Source organism: Lycium barbarum, chromosome 2 (genome assembly GCF_019175385.1).
Source record: "Lycium barbarum isolate Lr01 chromosome 2, ASM1917538v2, whole genome shotgun sequence".
In the NCBI taxonomy this organism is placed as follows: Eukaryota; Viridiplantae; Streptophyta; class Magnoliopsida; order Solanales; family Solanaceae; genus Lycium; species Lycium barbarum.
In genome coordinates, this window is record NC_083338.1 from 54,246,621 (window position 1) to 54,252,960 (window position 6,340).

The window sequence follows — 6,340 nt, forward strand, 5'->3', positions numbered from 1 at the left end:
CCATTGAAACTTAGCTGACTTCTGAGTCAACTTGGTGAGCGGTGCAGAAATAGAAGAGAAATCCTCAACAAATCTTCTGTAATAACCTGCTAAGCCCAAAAAGCTACGAACCTCCGTAGGGGTCGTGGGCCTTGGCCAAGTCTTCACTGCCACAATCTTTTGGCTATCCACTTGAATACCGTCAGCTGCAACAATGTGGCCCAGAAATGCCACTGAGTTCATCCAAAACTCGCATTTGGAAAACTTCGCGAATAACTCTCGGGTTCGAAGAACTCCAAGGACAATACGCAAGTGATCCGCATGTTCTGCCTCGGATCTAGAATACACTAGGATATCATCGATGAACACAATCACGAATAAATCCAGAAAAGGCCTGAATACATTGTTCATTAAGTCCATAAACACTGCCGGTGCATTAGTTAGCCCAAACGACATTACTCGGAACTCGAAATGGCCATATCTTGTTCTGAAAGCTGTCTTAGGGATATCTTTCTCCCTAACTCTTACTTGGTGATACCCGGACCTCAAATCAATCTTTGAAAACCATTTGGCACCTTGCAATTGATCAAATAAATCATCAATCCTTGGGAGGGGATACTTGTTCTTAATTGTCACTTTATTCAATTGCCGATAATCAATGCACATTCTCAAGGATCCATCCTTCTTCCGGACGAACAATACGGGTGCTCCCCACGGGGATGAACTAGGCCTAATGAAGCCTTTTTCAAGCAAGTCTTTTAATTGCTCCTTCAACTCTTTCAACTCTGCGGGTGCCATCCTATAGGGAAGAATAGATATGGGATCAGTGTCTGGCAACACATCAATCGCAAAATCGATCTCTCGCTCGGGAGGAAGGCCTGGAAGCTCTTCCGGGAACACATCCGGAAATTCGTTCACTACCGGAACTGACTGAAGAGTCGGCGACTCAGCTTCTACATCTTGAACTCGCACTAGGTGATAAATACACCCTTTCGTGATCATCTTTCTTGCCTTTAGATAGGAGATAAACCTACCTTTTGGTGATGTCGAATTTCCTTTCCATTCTAAGACTGGTTCTCCCGGAAATTGGAAACGAACCATCTTCATTCTACAATCAACATTGGCATAACAAGAAGCCAACCAATCCATGCCCATAATGACATCAAAATTTACCATCTCTAGCTCATGCAAATCAATCACGGTACGACGATCACAAATCACAATCACACAATTCCTATATACTCGGCTAGCTATCACCGATTCACCCACGGGTGAAGACACCTCAGATGTCGAACATCCGACTACCGACCCTGATGGCTGGGTCCTACCTCTACCATGTACTGAGGGGAAATCACGCATAACGTGGCTTGGCCGACCACATGAATAGCAATCATCTGAACCAAATCGGCATCGACCCCAATGCATCTTCCCACACTAGGAACACAGTGGTGCGGGTGGCCTTGACTGGCCCAAATCACCTCTGAACTGAGGTCCTGTATAACTCGGACTCGGCCCTGAACGAGCAGATCTATCAAAGCTCTGGCCTGAAAACCGTGGAGGTGGACTGGTCATAGAATAGCCTGAATGGATGGGAAGCTGCTGTCTGTGTCCACCCCTGGACTCGCTCCTCGAACCTGAAGGTCTAGCTCTCTTGCTATGTCCCCTATCTTGCTCACGTTCATTTCTCCGCTGCTGTAGGTGTTCCTCTAATTCCTGAGCATGTGCCTGAATGCGTACAATATTCATGCCATCCTGAAGGGACGTAGTTAAGCATTTATCCATCAAGTGTGGCCCTAGGCCTTTCACAAACCGGTGCACCCGATCGCCCATATCTGCTACCATGGCCGAAGCATACCTAGCCAAGGAATTGAAACGGAGACTATACTCTTGGGCACTCATACTGCCTTGCCTCAAATTTAAGAATTTATCGGCCCTAGCTCACCGAACCTCTGGGGGCATATAATGATGGAGAAAAGCGTCAACAAACTCTTGTCATACCGGTGGAGGTGCATTGGCTCCCCGCGAAGCCATCCATACTGTATACCACTGGATCGAGATATCTCTCAATCTATAGGACGCTAGCTCGACCGACTCAGTGTCTGAAGCATGTATCAACCGGAGCGTCCTTAGCATACCATCAATAAAGTCCTGGGGATCCTCCTCCAGTTTCAACCCAAAGCATTCCGGGGGTTTCAAAGCAATAAAGTCACGGGCCCTTGCACTAACAGCCCTGTCGCCTTGCCCTGCGCTTGGCCTCTGAGTCTGGGCCGCAACCAACTGAGTCAACAAATTAATGGCCTCTCTCACGTCTTGGCCCGAAGCATCCGGTGGAGGAGCTGGAGCTTGGGCTGAGGCTCCCACGTGCTCCTCAGTAATAGGCACTGTCTGGGAGGACTGAGATTGAGCCGTACTCTGGGACTCATCTCCCTCTACTACCGGTGGCGGTGCTCTTTCAGCCCGCTTTTCTGCCACCGTCTTGCCCTTTTGGGCAGCTGTAGCCGTTTTCTTTTTAGGCATCTCTGAAATACACAACACACGATTTAGGAACAAGAATTTCTTACATCATAGCTCTATCGCACGATTCTTATCAAGAAAGAAGGTCATTTATTCCTAAAATGTCCGCAGCTTCTCGTTTATAAGTGTGGCGTGCAACACACCCATAACCAAGACTCTACTAGACATGGCTCGTAGACACATCCTAGGATTGAACTGCTTTGATACCACTTTTTGTCACGACCCGGCTAGGGGGCCGACCACCCGGTGCTACCCCACCCGAGCACCCCATTATCGTACATATCATAACATCTAGGTGAACCATAAGTCAATTCGTGCTTTTCTTATCGTTAATCATACTGATCCCATTAGACGACCATCATCATTTAACATATCATAGGCATCTATGCCACATCATAAGTACAAGGCCGACGAGGCTAACAAAAGATATACAAAACATGGGCCGACATGGCCGAACATCTCTACCCACATACACATGACTACGAGGCTCTAAGAGTATGACATATCGTATGAGCAGGACAGGACCCCGCTATGCCCATAATTTTATACACAAAAGAATAAGTACCCAAAAGCTACGGCTCCGAAAGAAATGGAGCTCTGCTATGCAATCTCTGAATAAGCAGCTATGGATCAAGTCTGTCTCCCTGTGCACCTGTGGGCATGACGCAGCGTCCACAAACAAAAGGACGTCAGTACGAAGAATGTACTTAGTATGTAAAGCATGATCAACATCAGTATAGAAGCATAATAGATATCATATGAAAATAGCATAGGAGGGGAGACAGTAATATCATCATCATCATGTCGCTTACTTGCATACATCGTCGTTCGTATCCCATAATAATACCCGTACCATACTTGTGCTCCTATTCGTATACATGTCCTTATTCGTATCCTTATACATAGTCTTATCACATTCATATTCATTTTATATACATAATCATTTCATATACATAGCATTTACATAGCATACCCGACCTTATAAGATCGGTGTTTTGTATATATATATACTTGGCCAACCAAGGCTCAAGATCATGCATACCTGGCCCTACCAAGGCATCAGGGTTATCCGTACCATCTGCAGAGGTGTACACGCGTTTCGTGATCGTATACATACTTTATACATAGTCATATACATATAGTCTTGCCCGGCATCATAAGCTCGGGGTCTTATCATAGCCCTTCATAGGCATACATATACATATCTCATAGCTCGTAAGCATCTCTAATCTCATTTTACTCTCATCATCATTACTATCCTCATCATTATCGTTACATCTACATTATGGACTTACTCGTCATGCGAGGAACATAGTATAATCATAGTACATATCAAGGGTCGTGAGCTTATGAGCTCGGAATGCCAACCATGTGAAGACAACATACTCATATAGAGGAATTAGGAATTTGGCCAAGAACCATGCCTTACGAAAGAAGGGTTAGCCTTACATACCTTTCCGTCGAACTATTCTACACTTGCACGTTTCCTTCCAATGCTAGCGTTTATACCTTCATTCAATATCATAACAATGGCCATTAGTCATTCACATTATCCACATTATCTAGATTCCTCAATTTGCCTCTAATTCACCCACATCCATGGTCATAACACCCAACTTCGTCCATTCGTCTAAAGTGTTTAGTTCATGATCTTAATACCATTTATAACACATTCATATCACAACACAACAACATTCATAACTCAATTCAAACTATTTCTCAAAATGTCACTATTCATCATTCATGACCTAGTTGACCACATTTTCTACAATCACAGTATTTTAATTCTCCAATACCTTAAACATCTTGTAAAAATCATGAATCTTACCTTAGAAGTTGTAGGAACAAGCTTTGGTTGATAATATTCTTCTTTGAGCAAAACCCTTGTTTTTCTCCATTTGGATTTCTTGACTTGGATGATCCTTGATGATTCCCTTATCCTTGATTCACTTGTCTTAATGTTATTGATGGCTTATAATCCTTGAAAACTCATATAATAAATGTAGAGAGAAGTTTTAGAGAGAAGTGGTGTAATGTGGAAATGAAATAAGACAAGTCTTGATCCTCATATTTAATGAATTGGAAAATCTGTGCTGGGTGAACAGTGGTCGTCCATGGAGGTTTACTGTTCGTATTCCACTTTACGGACCGTCCCTCGTGGTCGTCTTTAAGCTTAAGCAAGACCAGAGACTTTGGCCTGCATGCATGGTGATTTACGACCATGGTTTACGGGCCGTAAATCACTTTACGGTCCGTCCACCAAGTCGTATTATACCTCTCCTCAGCTGGCAGAAAATTGAAGTTTGGCATGCCAGTTTACGACCTGGCAGTTTACGGACCGTATACCAATTTACGGTCCGTATTTGCACTTTACGACCACTAGCAGAAGGCTGAAGCTTTTGCATGGCAGTTTACGACCGCCAGTTTATGGACCGTGTTGCACTTTACGATCCGTATTTTGCAATATACGACCGCTGGGCAGTTTTGCCAACTTTCAATTTTTCTCATTTCTCGACTTTTCATTCTAATCATCCACATCCCTTCACATACATTTCCCATAAAACATTATACACTCGCACTTCTCGCACCCATCATTAGTTCATTTACTTGCGTACCAACGGAAAATTTTCTGAGGTGTAATAGTTTCACTAATCAAAGTCTAACTAAGGTAAGTCGTAACCTATCTGAATGCCGAGCAGGTGCCACGAATAATAAAACGTGAGCCTTGCCCTTTTGAAGACCTTCCGAATAATCAAAGTCCGGTCAAATCGTAATCTAATTTAGATGTCTCACCCCAACTAGGGGATATGTGGGGGCACCTACAATTTCCCTCCTCGGTTGGCGAACCTTTTCCCAAATCATTCATTCAACAATAAAAATAAAATCAAGGCAACCAAATATAAGTCTCAAACATAGATAATGATAAAGATAAGTGAATAAGTGCAGAAAATAATACAACAATCCCAAGGAATCTGGTCTAAGGCTGTACAAGAGCCATTACTACTACAAGTTTGAATAGGAGTACATGTCAGATAATGGAATACTGTCTCAGTATATCAAAATAAGACAAGTAGCTGAGAAGAGGCATCCGAGCAGCGAATCCATCCAATGTTCACCCTAGAATACTTGTCAGATGGCCTCGAGACTCAGTCACAGACGTAGAAGTCGATCCGATCACAAACTTTGCACTCAGAAAGAATGCAGCAAGGTAGTATCAGTAATAACACGTACTAAGTAGGAATCATAGGCCGATAACAGTTAGAAAATCATATATATAAGAAAGAGATTGGCAAAGTAGGCATGCTCACATTCAGATAAAACTCAACACAATCCAAATATTGAATCCAGTACCAAACTACTAAGTCTATTAAATCACCTCAAGTCCACTATAAATCCGATCCACCATCTCAAGAACTACTATCAAGTACGCGTATCACCCAAACATCAATCAACAAGTCCAAACAAAATGCCAACAATAAATATGAGATGAATGCAATGCATATGCAATTATATACACACGCTTTGGGCGGAATATCTTATCGTCTCCACAGTCATGACCCATAGGGGACCGCTTAGTCCATGTGGCTGCTGCGGAATGCACAGCCCGATCTAATAGTCAGTGTTTTGGAACGTGGAACCTGATCCCAATCAGTGTTACAGTATGTGCAACCCGATCCAAGTAAGTGTTGCGGTGCGCAACTCGATCCTAATATATGTAAATGAGTAAATGCATGATAACAACGCTAACAAGAATATATGAATCACTAGTGCCGCAAATGGACACAATCTCACTCAGAATAACAATATCATATTTGTTCCTTCCTTCTCAACAACCTCATACATGATA